This window comes from Gorilla gorilla, chromosome 22 (genome assembly GCF_029281585.2).
Source record: "Gorilla gorilla gorilla isolate KB3781 chromosome 22, NHGRI_mGorGor1-v2.1_pri, whole genome shotgun sequence".
NCBI classification, from domain to species: domain Eukaryota; kingdom Metazoa; phylum Chordata; class Mammalia; order Primates; family Hominidae; genus Gorilla; species Gorilla gorilla.
The window spans coordinates 18,578,104-18,593,558 of NC_073246.2; the positions used below are offsets into that span (position 1 = coordinate 18,578,104).

General features: G+C 35.0%; 1 long non-coding RNA gene and 1 other non-coding gene across 3 annotated transcripts in view; both read left to right on the forward strand.

Annotated features, from left to right (window-relative positions):
- LOC101146410 (uncharacterized) overlaps window positions 1-15,455 on the forward strand; it is a 194,540-nt gene that overhangs the window by 162,249 nt on the left and 16,836 nt on the right. The window lies entirely within an intron of this gene.
- Window positions 11,702-11,790, forward strand: MIR125B-2 (microRNA mir-125b-2). Its single transcript, NR_106215.1, has one exon. It is a non-coding gene; the product is annotated as a microRNA mir-125b-2 (primary transcript).

Consider the following 15,455-nt stretch of genomic DNA (forward strand, 5'->3'; position numbering starts at 1 on the left):
CATGAACTTAAACATCTTTATATGAATTTAATATCTAATTGTGAATTGAATTGCTACTCACTATGTGATCACCATCTGTCATTCAGCGTGAACTGAGAACTATACATTATCACTATTTATTGGTTCAATCTTTTTCAAGGCACAATGCCTAAGGAAGTTACTGATTATTGATCCACCATAATTGAAATGCCCACACATTTGAAAAAAGATGGTTAATGAAAATAACTTGTTTCCCTGTATATCGATTTAACTAAATAAAGTAAAATGCATTTGTGATTCGCTTGTACATTGTTTTTCTAACCACAATAAAAACTGACTTGGGAAGTTTGTCAGACGTATATATTTATTTCACAAATAGGTATCTTTTTGATGGCTTTTGTGAAGAAAATGACGCATTGGAATTGATACATTGTGCATAATATAAATGCCAATAATACACTTATTCTTCTAGATTTTTATTTATTCTAAGTTTATCCAATTATTATGTAGGGCTGTTTACATCAAAGATTGACTGCCTCTGGTTTTGCTCTGGGGAGTCTTAGCTTTTGCCCTATGTACAGCTCTGTGCTTCTAAGGCAGAGCAAAAGTTGTTGGTGCTCGTGGGTTTCTCTCCTTCTTGTGCCAGAATCACTTCCCTGCAAGACTGCTTATGGAACATTCCTAACCCACATTTGTTTCTCCCAGGACTCTGGCTCCTTTGAGGGATTTGCCGGCCTAGCTGGATGGAGATATTCCAGCTCTGCTTTCTTTCAGATAATATTTCTATTCATTTTATCTAAATAAAGGATTATGTTAGCTAAAAACGATTGAACTTGAGATATGAGTAGGTACCTTTCTAGTATCTGGTTTTGTTACAGGTTCTTATGGTTGATTTTCTGCCTGTAATGTAGTATTTTAATAGAACCGTCTTTAAATAGCAACAACTCCTAGGAAAAAGTTTCGAGGAAACCTATGCAAGCTTTTTGAAAGAAATTGGCATTTAAGTGCTTAATTCAGTTAGCAACTCATAAAGTCTATATTGACTGGGATGCAAATAGCCTTTATAAGCATTAATTTCATGACATGAACATTTTGTAGAAGTGAATGTAGAGTTTGTAGATCCTTAGGCAAATCTTCACTGTCAGTTGAATTTATTTAAAGAGCTTTTCTGGTCACCTTTGAACCTCAATGATTTCTCCAGATGTACAGAAGTGAACAATGTAAAAATCTTGCTGTTTCAGCAGAACTGATTCCAGCTGGCTGGGAACTGGATCTGCAAGTCATTGGTTACAGCTGTGTTTCGATTTATGTGATGGTTGAAAAAATAAATTACCCGATTAGATGGCTGGAAAGAGGACTCTTTGTTTAGCCCTTGTGTGGGGACTGAAAGTGTTTATGGTGCTGTTTTCTACGCAGTCTTTGCAAAGTAAGCTGGACAAATAGACTTATTCAATGCTTCTAAGAAATGTTGCATATTCAGCTTTAATTCTTTACTAAAGAAACTGTATTTTTTTATAGTGCTGTCATCCAGCAAATGTTTTAAAGGTCTAGCATGTAAGAGAAGCAGTACGTTTTCTGTCCTACTGAGCACTGCATTTAGTAATTGAAAAGCAGTTTTCTTTTGTTTGATGTGTACTTTAAAACATGTCTTTGTCAGGCACGGGAATGGGAATACATTTTCTCTTAAACTCAATACTTTATAATAGCAAAATATCTGAACATAAGTTCTAACTTAACCCTTTTCCTCAGTGAGTTATAGCTAGTGTCACATAAGAGAAAATACGTTAATTAAATTGCTGTATAAAGAAATATAGTCAAACATTACTGTAAAAAATTAACATGCCTGTGGGCCACTTAGGCTATTAGGCTTTTGAATTTGTGAAGGTTTTCTTTGTTATAAAAGTAAAGTTTTGTATGGAGAGTTTGGAAGAGCGTTAATCAGCATATAACTTTCCAGGCTAGTAAAAGTCAAAATGCTAACTCTTGGAGCTTGGGTATACAGAGCCTAACAAAATACCTCCCCAAAGAGACTAATATACTAACACTATCTTGTGTGAGGAGTTTTTTGTTTGTTCTATTGCATTATTTTTTTAAGGTAACTTAACTTGGATCATTCTGCTTCCTAAGTTATAAGCTGTCAGAACCAATGAATTGTTTACAGCGCACCCAGTTCCACTGTGGCATTAAAAAAGTGAGCGGTGGCTCTGGAACAGATAGCTACAATGATATGTCTTCATAATTATTTTCTCAAACACTGATTTGCTAAATGATTTCAATATTTTTTGGAAGTTTATTTTTTTCTTTAATGCTTTCTAAACTCCTGAAAAGGGCCCACATTCTTCAGTGAACTTGAGACTGAGGCCAAGCACTTGGCTAGGTGTCACAAGGTCTCCTAAGTTCAGTAGCAGTTCAGTGTGGGAAACACCCAGGAATGTGTTATATTTTCCAAGAAAATAGACAATTCTTTGCTATTTCCTTTCTTAAACAGCTATATATTATGGAATTTAAAGATGCAGAATAAATAAGCATAATGTATCTAATAGGAGACAAAGGTGGGATTGATCTGTCTTGAATTGAAAGTCAGTTTTGCTATGTTACGCTATGAAAGTATACCTTCTAACCCTTAACAAAATCAATACAATTGATTGGAAAAGATAGAACAAAGCATGAGAATGCAGAATACACTTGAACCTTCATTGTTCAGAAATATTTAAATGATGTTTATAATGCTTAGAAGCATTTTCCACTAACTCCATGTAATGGAAGCTTCTTTAACCAAGATTGAAGACCTAAGTAATAGAGTTTGAGAATATGCTATAGTGGCATCCTTCATAGAATAACATGGTTTTTGTTTTGTTTTTTTTTTAAGTTAAACTCATCTTACATTACTTATACTTCTAAAAGTGAGAGCAATTTCTATTACTGAGCATAGAGATAGCAAAGTGAAATTCAATCTTGAAAAGAAAGTGTATAAATTAATATGAAAAACTTAGAAAAGAAACAAGTATCTATAAAGAGAGAGCACTTTTTAATTTAAAATAATTTACTCTATTTTGTGCTCCTGCTAACTGTCATAATTAGTAGATAAAGCATTTTCTTTTCTTATGAAAAGAACCCTACAAAATTAGCATATTTTTTACATGAAAGAAAACTCTAAAAATCTAGAATAAAAATGATTATGCACAGTCAGTATAATACCAATCCATTAATAACTTTATTCCCCTTCAATTAAGGAGCACTTGAAAAATGAATATTTTTTGAAACCAAAAAAGATGTTTTTCAAGTTTTTGCAAGTTGATAGAGAATTTTTAACCTATGATTCACCTGTTTTTCTGGTTTCCTTTGTATTCCAAATTTCAGAAATCCACTTAAGGAGGTTTTATAAACTATATATCTTATCCTGACAAATTTTAAATGCCTTATTAAAGCTAAAGTGTGTCTATTAGATCAATGAATCCTAAAATGTTTTTTTAATCCACTTAGGCTAATTTTTGCAGTCATCCAATGAAATTATGAGGTTTTCTCCCCAGTGCCTATGCTATAACTGTGTTTACACATTTTTAAATCTTAGAAAATTACTATCTAGTTATAAAATGAAAATATTTTATATAGTATTTCAAATAATTAAAAATTTCAGTGGGAATAAAGTAATCTACATAAAAGATCTAGTATAACATTTTGAAGTTGCCATACTATGCAGCTAATGTGAAATGATACAATTTTTTTTTTTGTTTTTGAGATGGAGTCTCACTCTGTTGCCCAGGCTAGAGTGCAGTGGCCTGATCTTGGCTCGGTGCAACCTCTGCCTCCTGGGCTCAAGCAATTCTCCTTTTTCAGCCTCCTGAATATCTGGGCCTACAGGCGCACACCACAATGCCCGGCTAACTTTTGTATTTTTAGTAGAGATGGGGTGTCACCATATTGGTCAGGCTGGTCTCGAACTCCTGACCTCAGGTGATTGACCTGCCTCAGCCTCCCAAAGTGCTGCAATCACAGGAATGAGCCACCACGCCTGGCCTGAGATCATACACATTTTTGAAATTCAGCTACGAGGTGAGATACCACAGGGATATAGGAAGAGGCTATGTTATTAGCTTTACTGGGGATAAATGTTACTGGACAGTTATTATGAGGGTTAAATTAGATAATTATGTAAACAGATATCTAAATAGCAGATACTAGTTACCAGGATGTGTTTCCAATTGTACTGTCCTTCCATTGCACAGGATTTTAGGGCTAAATTGGGCTTTGGAGATAACCTAGTCCTCTCTCCTCATTTTAAAAATAAGAGAACTTAGGTTCCAAGAGTTAAATGACTTATCCAAGATGATAGACATTATTAATTACAGAATTGGCACTAGAACCAGTTTTTCTCACTCTTAGATCAGTTATTTTTCTACTTTCTCACTTCGTTTCATGGTGTTGTACATAGCCTACCATATGGAAAATAGTACTTTTCTATAGTTACGTTACTTAAAACATAAATTTTTATTGATCCTGTACCATAATATTCACAGTCTAAATACAACAGTGATTCTGAAGTCATTTGAAGGCTTCTCACTTATATTCATTCTTAAAAAGCCAGGATTAATTATTTTCTCTCTCACCTGTTAGGAAGCACATCAACCCAGCAGAAACATTACTTATTAGTATGTACAATATGGAGAACTATTGAAAAAATAATCTTCCAGATTTGTGTGTGTATATATATATATTTATTTTATTTATTTATTTTTTTGAGACAGAGTCTCGCTCTGTTACCCAGGGTGGCGTGATCTCGGCTCACTGCAGCATCTGCCTCCTGAGTTCAAGCAATTCTCCTGCCTCAGCCTCTAGAGTAGCTGTAACTACAGGTGTGCACCAACATGCTCAGCTAATTTTTATATTTTTAGTAGGATGGGTTTTCACCATGTTGGCCAGGCTGGTCTTGAACTCCTTACCTCAGGTGATCCACCCGCCTCTGCCTCCCAAAGTGCTGGGATTACAGGAGTGAGCCACCATGCCTGGCCTCAGATTTGTATATAATTTGTTAGCATATAATTTTTGTGGTCTCCAAATTGCCCCTTATTATCATTCCCTGCCTTTTCCCTGAAAGAGAAACACTCCACCAGCATCCTCAAGACCTAGTTGTTCCTATGTGTGGTTGCACAACAAAGTTCACATCACTTTTAACTCAAGACCTTCCTCAAGTTCTTCTTCTTGCTCTGTTCCCTCATCTCAGTGTCATCTCTGTAGTGTGCTTTGAATGAGGTCCCCTTGTGGATACTGGTGACTAACAAACTAGATTGGAAAGTGGGTTGTACACTTCCGGAGAGCAGAAGAGGGGAGAGGGCAAGAGGAAAGAAAACAGGGAAGGGAAGCCATGAAAAAGAGATTGCTACAATGAATTACAATTTTTTTGTATTACTAAATGCAAGAATGAACATTAGATTTTTACATGCCAGGATCATTCCTAAAAGGAGGAGAAATCTCTGATTATTTGTTTTTCCATGGTAGTTGTGATATTCTACACTTACATATATCAAAAGAAAGAGAAAGAAAGTAATTTCAGGTTGGCAAACCTATTGCATCCTGGTCATAAAGTGCCTGAATTTAACACTGAGTCATTTTCTTGTCCAAATACTAAAATCTTGAAAGAAAATACAGGTCAAGTTTTTTTTTTTCCTTGTTAAAAACCAATGATATCTTTCATCGTGAAACTTTTAAAGTAATAACTCATATAAATTTACATTTTACGTTATTTAATTTGGCTTAAAATAATTATTAGTTCTAGAATCTGATTTGTAAATCAAAATTGTCATACCAAGGTACACACACACACACACACTCACAAACACACTCGTATCATCTGGGATTTTTTCTCAGTTAATTCCGTAGAAAATTCCTAACCAGGGCTGGGAGTGGTGGCTTATGCCTGTAATCCCAGCACTTTGGGAGGCCAAGGTGGACAGACCACAAGGTCAGGAGTTCGAGACCAGCCTGGCCAACATGGTGAAACCCCCGTCTCAACTAAAAATACAAAAATTAGACAGTCATGATGGCATGCTCCTGTAATCCCAGCTACTCAGGAGGCTGAGGCAGGAGAATCACTTGAACCCGGGAGGCCGAGGTTGCAGTGAGCCAGATCGTGCCATTGCACTCCAGCCTGGGCGATAGAGCAACTTTCCATCTGAAAAACAAAAACAAAAACAGAAAAAAAGAAAATTCCCAACCAGTTCATCCTAGTCCACAAGAATCTGATTTTTGTCTCCCTTGCCCTTTAATTACTCTTCCTTGTCTCCTAAACAAACAAACAAACAAACAAACAAAAAAACAGTTTTGTATGCTCCTAACTGCTGATTGCTCCTTATTTTAACAGGATTTTTAGAAAAGATTTTTTTTTTGAATTTTTGCTACTCACACTACTATTACATCACTTCTTTATTGAAAGCAGAAATACGTAATATGTGTTGTTTGGCTCTAAAAAGAGAATGACTGTCATTTCTGGAAAAGTTAGACAAACACCTCATATTTATTCGGAGACTTTAGCTTGAGTAGTTTTTTTGTGTCTTCTGATAGTATTGTTATCAACTATTTCAAAGTTAGTATCTATATACCCTTTTTCCTTAAGTAATCATGCATATTTCCAGACTATTAGTAAATAAAAATAAGATACTCTTCAGTCAAAAGAAATTCTCTTTATTTTAGATCTTCAAATAAATCAACATAGTTTCATTCTCTTAAAAGAGACTTGAAAGAAAATATTGAGATCCAATAATCAATTATGCTATAAAATTTTCACAAGGAAAATTTAAGTCAATGGTCTCCTATAAAACTTTCTGCAGGGTTGGAAATGTTTTATATCCAGGCTGTTCAAAATGGTATCCACCACCATGTGCCCTTCTACACATTTGAAACATGGCTAGGGCAACAGAAAAAAAAAAATGAATTTTCACTTTAATTTAAATTTAAATAGCTACACGTGGCTGGTCACAGCTTATTGGAGAATGCAGGTTAAGTAAAACAAAGAAAAAATGCGAGTAATAAACAATAAATTCTGCACATCCATGAATTTTGAGTCAAAATTTGAACTCTAGTTGATTTTTTGTCTTTTGTCTTCTATCCTTCTTACTCCGAATCTCACTAAATAATTTAAATATGACCCCCTTCTTAGCACTGATTTCAAATGGCGTTTAAAAGAAATAAAAGATTCCTGCCTTAGTAGTCAGGTAGAAGGCAGGTTGTATTAAAGTATCTCAGAGTAGTCAGTTATTACTTCCTTTAACTGAAAATATTTTTTGACATTAAATTCATATCTATCTTTCTTATTTTTTAGAAAGTTAACAGAACAAATCTCCAAAATCACAAAAATAGTTGATCTAGCAAGGCAATACTTGCATTATACGACTTAAATTAAATATAAAACAGCATCAAAATTTTACTTTGTAAATATTTTAGCCATAGTCAAAGTATAAACTCTGATTTAGGGATGCTTTTGTATTGATGATAAGATGTTAAGAATTAGAAGAGACCTTAAACCTGTATATATGACAGTGGTAATTGGACTAATTGATTGCAACATCTTCTTTCAAATAAATATTGATTTAATCAAGTCTGCATTCCCACTGGCCTTAACGGAAGTCCTACCAGAAGCCTGTGCACTCGGATCTGGCTAACCTCTATCTGGATATAAATATTTTCAATGCATGGCCATTCAGTTCTAAGTATGAATTTTTTTGCGAATATTTATTCCTCTTGATTTTCTAAACTCCTCAGTTAACATTGTTATGCCTTCTGTAAAGTTAAGGCCTGTGTGTGTGTATATCTCTGTATGTAATAGAGAGATAGCATGGATTAGGGAAAAAAAAAGTTGTATTTGCATTTGTTGTTTCTGATTCACAGAGCTAGGAGTGCAGTGTTCATGTGGAGTCCACAGAGCTGGGATATCAGTAGGCAGTTGCTGTAAGCACATGTTCAATTATTAAAATAGTCAACATTTTATGTCTGATAGCCATAGTGAGGTCATGACATTAATTTATCCAAAGTATTGTGGGCAACTGTCTAGAAAAATAAATAGCATAAAGGACACAGATGCCAGAGAACTAAAAAAGAAAAAAAAAAAAAGGTGGGTCTGAGCAAAGAGAGATTAAGAGATGACCAATTTATTTAATCCACATAGAACAGGAAGAAGTCAGCAGGTGTCTCAACGTTAATGACAAGTATTTTAAGCTATGCTGCGCATGCGTTAATTTTTGCTTTAGTTTTTCATTAGATTCTAAGCTTGTTGAATACTACTCCTATTCTTCCATGTCAGAAACTTAATTTCATATTTTATTGTTGCTTCAATGCTTAGGGATTCTTTGCTACCTGTTTCTTTCTCTCCTTTTTCATTCTTCCCTTCCCTCTTCCCATTTCTGTGTTTCCCTTTCTTCTTCCCTGTTATTATTTTCCTTCTTGCCTTTCTCTGTCATGAGAGTATATTCTTAATTCTGTTTCCTTCTGGTGCCAACTTCTTTTTCTATTTTTATTCTTGCATTTGAGAGGTTTCTTTTTCCTTTTGCTTTCAAATCAGGAGCCTGTAGGAACTGATCTTAGAGATACATACCCTACTACCGATGCTTCTATCTCTTTATAGGTTGTGTGATGTTTTCTTTGGAACCTCTGCGAATGGTTGTCCTTCTTGTTTGTTGCCACAGATCTGTTGCCAATCTGCTACCTTAGTTGAGCCTGCAGTGCCGCACTGCATGCTGGGATCTGTCTGTGTGAGTAAACTGAAATTTCTACAGCACCAGACAGCATTAGAGTTGGCTTGAGAATTGCCGTACTTTGCTTCCCTTTGTATGTATTTCTTGTATGCTGCCGAGTCACTGATGGCTAGCTCTGTCTGGCAAGTAATTCAGAAATGCTGTTTATGTAGAAAGGAAAGGTAGGGACTTTACCACACTCTGTCATTAAAGGGAGCAATCGAAGAACAAAGGAACTGAGTAAATACCTATATATTGCCTTTTGTGTTGCGAAACACTGTAGCACAAACACATTTGTGTTCAGCCAAATGTTTTACTTCCTTTTGTAATAACGCATATAGTAGGTTGTCTCCACATATGTACAAGAATCCATATTTTATTTAAACGTATATAGTCAATTGTTCATATTTATAGGCTGCAAACATGTCTCAATCTCAAAGACTTTTACATATCCACTTCCACACACAGCTATTTGTTATTATTTTAAAAGGTCTTACATTAAAAAAAAATAAAATATACTAATATCTCTGTTGGTTGATTTTATTAAGCAACTTAGGATTTCAACACAGTTTAAATCATATTGATGACTCGGATCCTGGCAGGTCTTACAATTCCTGTGAAATGAGAGCACAGCTAATAAAATATTAAGCAATTACTTTTATTAAAATCATAGGGGTTTTTTTTTCATTATCACATAGAAATGATTGATCTATACAGATTGGTCTCACTCATGTGTCTTTTGGGCTGCTTGGGAGCTTCATGTAGAAGTGGAAAGTCCCCTTTGCTCTTCCTTCGACCAAGGTGGGGAAAATGAAGGCATAGAATACAATCTAGGGCTATTAAAGAATTGCTGGCATTACTTCTCTCTATCACGTGTGAGCCTGGCTGCCTGCTTCCTGAGGTAGGGGATCCAGGATGAGACTGTGCCAGAGCCTGTTTCCACAACTGCATTTGGAGATCCGTCTTATTGATTAGGGGGGGAAAGGGGTGGGGATCAGGAGTGTGAGGTGAGGGGAGGACCAACTGACGACTGGCTCAATGAAGCACAAGACATTTTCTTCCGGAAAGATGTCAAACAACTGAGAAACAGCCAGAGAGGAAGTAGAAAGGTGGAAAAATGAGGAGACCCTGGAAGAAATGAAGGCATTTCCTATGAGACAGCCTTGGGGCTTTTTTCTTTTCTTTCTTTTTTTTTGCTTCCATCATCTGACCTGCAAAGGCTAGAGTGACAGCGTCATGCAAATGCTGCAGTCCAGCAGGTCTGGGAGAGGGTGGATGCTAGACTGTGAGTTAATGTTAATGATGAGCGCAGTGAAAATACCAGCCGCTGCCACCCCCTGCTCACAGAAGCGCTCTGAGTCAGCATCAGATGCTTTGCCTCGCCTCTCGCTGTGTATCTGTATGCCTGTGTGCGCGCGCGTGCTCGCTCGGGCATCCGTGTCTAGCCGAGGGGAGGGGGTGGCGTGTGAGTGCGTGGAGGGTAAAAGCCAGTCAGTCAGTGAGAAGCAAAGGTACGTTGGAGAGCAACTAAAATCTGACTGATTTCCATCTTTGGAGCATCAGATGTATTCCCTAAGGAGGATGGGTCTCCGTGATGGGGGTGGTATAATTATGTTAATGTCATATTTATGGAGGGGTGAGATTTTTCATTCTGATAATTGGTTGAATGCTATGGTCAAAAATTGTAAAGCCATATTCAGTTTTAGGGAAAAGCATGGACTTAGATCTAAGGGCTGTTTTATTTTTTCGCTTTTTGTGAGTGCTGCTTTTTTGTTTTTTTGGTTTTTGTTTTTTAACTATTTATTTTAAGCCATAAGTGATTCAGTATGGGAAATCAAATGATAAACAGAAAGAGATCTTATATAATGATGCATTACATCATGGAGCAGAATATTTAAAGTCTTACAAGGCAGAGTAAAGATCTGGACAGGGGGTGGGGGGTGGTGGTTGGAAAGGGGTGTGGTACTAGGGTGGAGGAGGGGGGCCAGTTAGCAAATATTTTGTGCAGTATAGCTTTCCTTGCAGCTTACTTGGAAATGGATGATTCACCTGTTCTACAGGAAAACATTCTAATTCTTTCCATTTTTTTTTTCCCTCCTCTTTTCCCTTTTAAGATCAACCACCTCAGAAGAGCCAGATTCCACTTCTGTGGCCAGGACTTTTATATTATGGCTGGTCCGATTGTTTTACCCTGCGTTCTATGCTACTAAACCTTGGATCATTCCTAAAGTACAAATTCTGTTCTCGAACCACAAACAAGGCTAAAAGATCGGAGGAAATTCAGTGAATATACAGGATTGGGGTTGTGTATTTTTTAAAGTATTGAGCTTTATAATGTAATTATTCAAGAAATAGAATCACGGTTTTTTTTATGATGTTGCCAGCATTTTCAATTACATGTTTATTAAGTGGCATTGCTCAAATAACTACAGAGTATGCGTGGAAATATTTGCTGTCTGAATAGTTTGGAGATTCAAAGAGAAAAATCAAGCTTCAGAGGTATTAAATTATGACATGCAGAAAAGTTTTTGTTTTGTTCTTAACTGCAACGGTATATATTTAAATCCGATTTAAAGTATTATATGTCCTGGGCCCACCTTACCAGTTGTGCTGTATAGCAGTGTAATGAGAAGCAAAATTTCAATTAGGGTCCCATTAACTGGCATATAATCCTTCTTTAATGTAATAGAGGCTATGGTGTTGCTGTACAAATCTGCTTGAAGCAGATTTTAACCCATGTTTAGTCTCTTTCCTTGGATCTAATGGAATGACTCTTAACTGTTCATTGTCTGCATTGTTTCTCATATTCTTCATTATTTTAAGGTCTGGAATTAGTCTATAAATGGTCGTCGTGATTACTCAGCTCATCCTAACTTTTATATATCATATATATTTCTACTGAAGTATTTTAAATAGTATTTAGAGGTAAAAGTCTAAGTGAACCCAACTGTAATTTCTAAGCTATCCTTATTTCTGGAAGAAGAATTCTACCGCATCAAACCAGACTTTTCCTAGTCCCTGAGACCCTAACTTGTGAGGTATTTTAGTAACATCACAAGTCAGGCTCTTGGGACCTAGGCGGAGGGGAACCAGCAGCTTTGGACCTTATTGATTGTCTGCAGTTACCACCAGAACAAAAGAACATACATAGATTCTGCCTAGGAGAAAAGAACAATGCTTTTCTTTATCATCAGCAGTGTTTTCACCATGACCCACCCCCAAAAATACTATTGTCAGAAACTGTACTCTAAAGTGATTACAAAGTTGCACTGAAATAGCGTTTGTATTATAACGATCATACAAAAGCAATATAAGAAACCTGTGTAAGAAGCAAAATTAAAATATAAGTGTTTTAAAATGCTTCTTTTGGTGCATTTTAAGGTGGCTAGTATAAGAGGATATCTCTTCAGTTAATGAAGAGAGGGGATTATATTTATAACTTTTCATGTGCATTGAAATATATACATTAGCTACTTAAATAAATCCTGTATGCCTCCATATAACTATGGCTCAGACTATGTCATATACAGCTATAATCATGCTTGAGGCCTAGAAATAACATGATTTACAATCTTCTTTATTGACCCTATTAGATTTTACTACCGATTTAAGAAGAATGCTGTTTTATACTTTGTATTTATTGCCAGGGCTTTTCTGAGTCTTCTATCCAAACAACATATTTTATATGTCTTAACAATTCTAACAATTATTTTGTTACGAGAGTCCAAGAATGAAAGTTTCACCAATAATCTGGGAAAATATGTCTTTTTAAAATTTTTTACAGTTTACTGTGTACATATCATGGGCCTACGTGAGATAAAACAGTAAACGCCACCTATGAAGTCAAACTGCTTTGACTAGCAACTGCATATGAACTGCATAGTTTTAGTTTTATAAGAATTTTAGTTTTATCAGAGGTAACTATTCCAACCATAAGTAATATGTCATATTTGAAAGTTTAATAGCCATTGCCACATCAGATATGTCTTTCTTGGAGATAGAATCAGTATGCTAAATCTATTTAAAAATTTTACAATAATGTTACAAATATCAAGATTCAAAATGGAGATGACAGACTTTCCTTAATAGAAGCAACAAAGTGGCTTCATTCTTTTAACTATTGCCTTAGATGGGTGCCATAAATTATGTGTCTTCTGCATTGTTAAAATAAATTTATGAATGTATTATTTTAGAATACTGTATGGAGTCTTTGTTCATCTTTTTAAAAATTTCTTATAATACCTAATTGAAATATTACAGAATACAAATCATCTATTAGTCATAGTTATTAAAAATTACTATAACAATATCATAAACATACACATCTATATAAAGCATGCAGAATATGTTTAAGCATGTATGCACACTGTACCTATTCAGATTCTTTATTTATATCATCTACTTCATTTATCTAGAAGTTCTGAAATTTTAGGTGTGTGTATGTATATGTATAAATATAAGTTTTAAAGCTCCAAATGAAAGGAGGTAATATAAACAGTGAAGAGTTTTGGTAGTATTTATCTCTTATTTCTTTTGACCTCATTCTCATTGGAATTGAGTATTTTTTAAAACTATAAGTTTCTTAATACAAAGAAATCTATGTATGTGTGTCTACATGTACATGGAAGCTTGATTACATTTAATAGCAATGTTCACACAATGGATCTGAAAGTACTTCTTGTAAAAAAGAATATCACATACAAGTATGTGTTTACTGACACCTGTTTTAACATGATCATAAATAATATCTATAAGAGGTTCCATCAAGTTAGTTCCAAAACAATGTAAGGGGTAGATGTTTATTGGCTATAGTGATATCAGATATAGGTTATTCAAACGTGAAAATTTTTTAATGTTATCATATTCATGAACCACACTATATATTAACTTCTGTCTCATAAAAGAAATATACCAAAACTGAATTGAGAATGCAGTCATGTTTGTTCATTTTCACCATAAACACATAAAATGTTTTTTACTGATAATCCTGCACAATTGGAACTTCTCTATGTAACCCTCCTATATGAACAGTCTTTCGAGAGCATCATTGATAAAGCTTTTCTCTTACTTCATAAAGGTGTATATAGATTTAAGTGGGTGACTTTGTTTATATAGGCTACTTTATGCTGTATGTGCATAGACAGATGCCACTTTTTCTGCATTTCTATCTCAGCTGTCACAGGATAATATTGTTTTAGGGCTTTATGATATGATTTGGAAAATCAGATCATACTAAGCTTAAAATAAAAAGGAGAGATCTACAACAAAGAGCGAGAAAATGATGTGTGTTGCATGCAAAAAAAGCAGTGATATTAACAATTCGATGGCTTCCTGGTTGGGAGACCAGCCTGAGCCAGACGCATATATTAAGGGCTGTCTGCTGCCGATGTGAGCTTGCTCAATGCGGTGGAAATGAGGAATCATCTCCTTTCTGACACCAGCTTATTTGTACATTTTAATTTTGAAATAGCCAATCACTGTTTTACATAAATATACTAACCCCTGCCTGATTCATTTTCTTTCCCATATTGTTTGTTAATTTACTGTGAACTTCAAGTTCCTTTTTTTGGCCAAAAAAATCATCATTCAACTTCAACATCTACCAAACACCAATGAAGTATTAGCTTTTCTTTTGTCTCTTTTGTATTGCTCTGATAATATTGTGATATTCATGCTTTTAACTTTTAATCTCTGTAAGGAAAACATCAGTTTTCCAAAATAGCATTTTTTAAAGCCTTTTAGGATCCATCAAGGAAGCCGCTCTGGAATTTTGCCAAATCTAAATATGATTATATTTCATTTCAGGGTTCATGGGATCAATATCTTTTTCAGTATAAAAGTCCCAAACACTTTAGTATTCCAGTGGAGCTACAGAAGAGGTGTAGAGACATTCTTAAATCATTTAAGCATTAGGCTACATTAATAGTGTCTTGAAGAGAAATAAGTATCTCAGGAGAATTATAGTACAAGTTAATTACTAATGAAATTAGAAAGGGTATGTTCTGCCTTAAACTCCTCTTCAAATGGACAGGCTGGTACATGTGCCTAGGCTTGGTCTAATACACCTTAAATATATAAACGGTTTTACAAGCTGTCATGTTTGGATGAGTTTGAGAAAAGCAGTATATAAAGGGTTAGCTAACGCCCAAATTTTCTTGCCATTTACACATGCAATGCAGCCTACATTTCTGTAGGCAGCAAATGCAGGCATCATTTTGATTGCTTGAATTCTTTTGTTTAATTTTTTACTAGACATTTAACTTAGCACTCAAATCCCACTGATCCCTTAGAGACTGCATTTGGATAAGGAAAACAAAGTTCCTAATATAGAGAAGTTTAAAAAAAAAAATCCTGGGCCCTTGTAAACATTTGAGAAATAGACTTTTAGTGTAGCTCTGCAAATACATATTTAGTGTGCAGAAACTTAGGTACCTTTATTATCTATCATCATCCTGGTTTTCTTATCTTTCAGTGACCAACTATACAGTCGGTCACATATTTATTTCCTAGATTTCTTTATTTCTTGAAAGGTTTAGTAAAAACAGTGTAAAAATTGAGATATCTTCATAAAATGATTCACACCATTTCTTCAATGAGCTAGCTTCAATTTTCATTAAATGTTGCTTTTCTCCACGTCTCTACATGTCAAATGTAACTTTATGAAGTACATAATCAGCCAATAATATTAACTTGTATGTAATAGTTTACTTGTAGGAATTTGAAAGCAGGTGGAACTTGAAGGTAATTGAGATT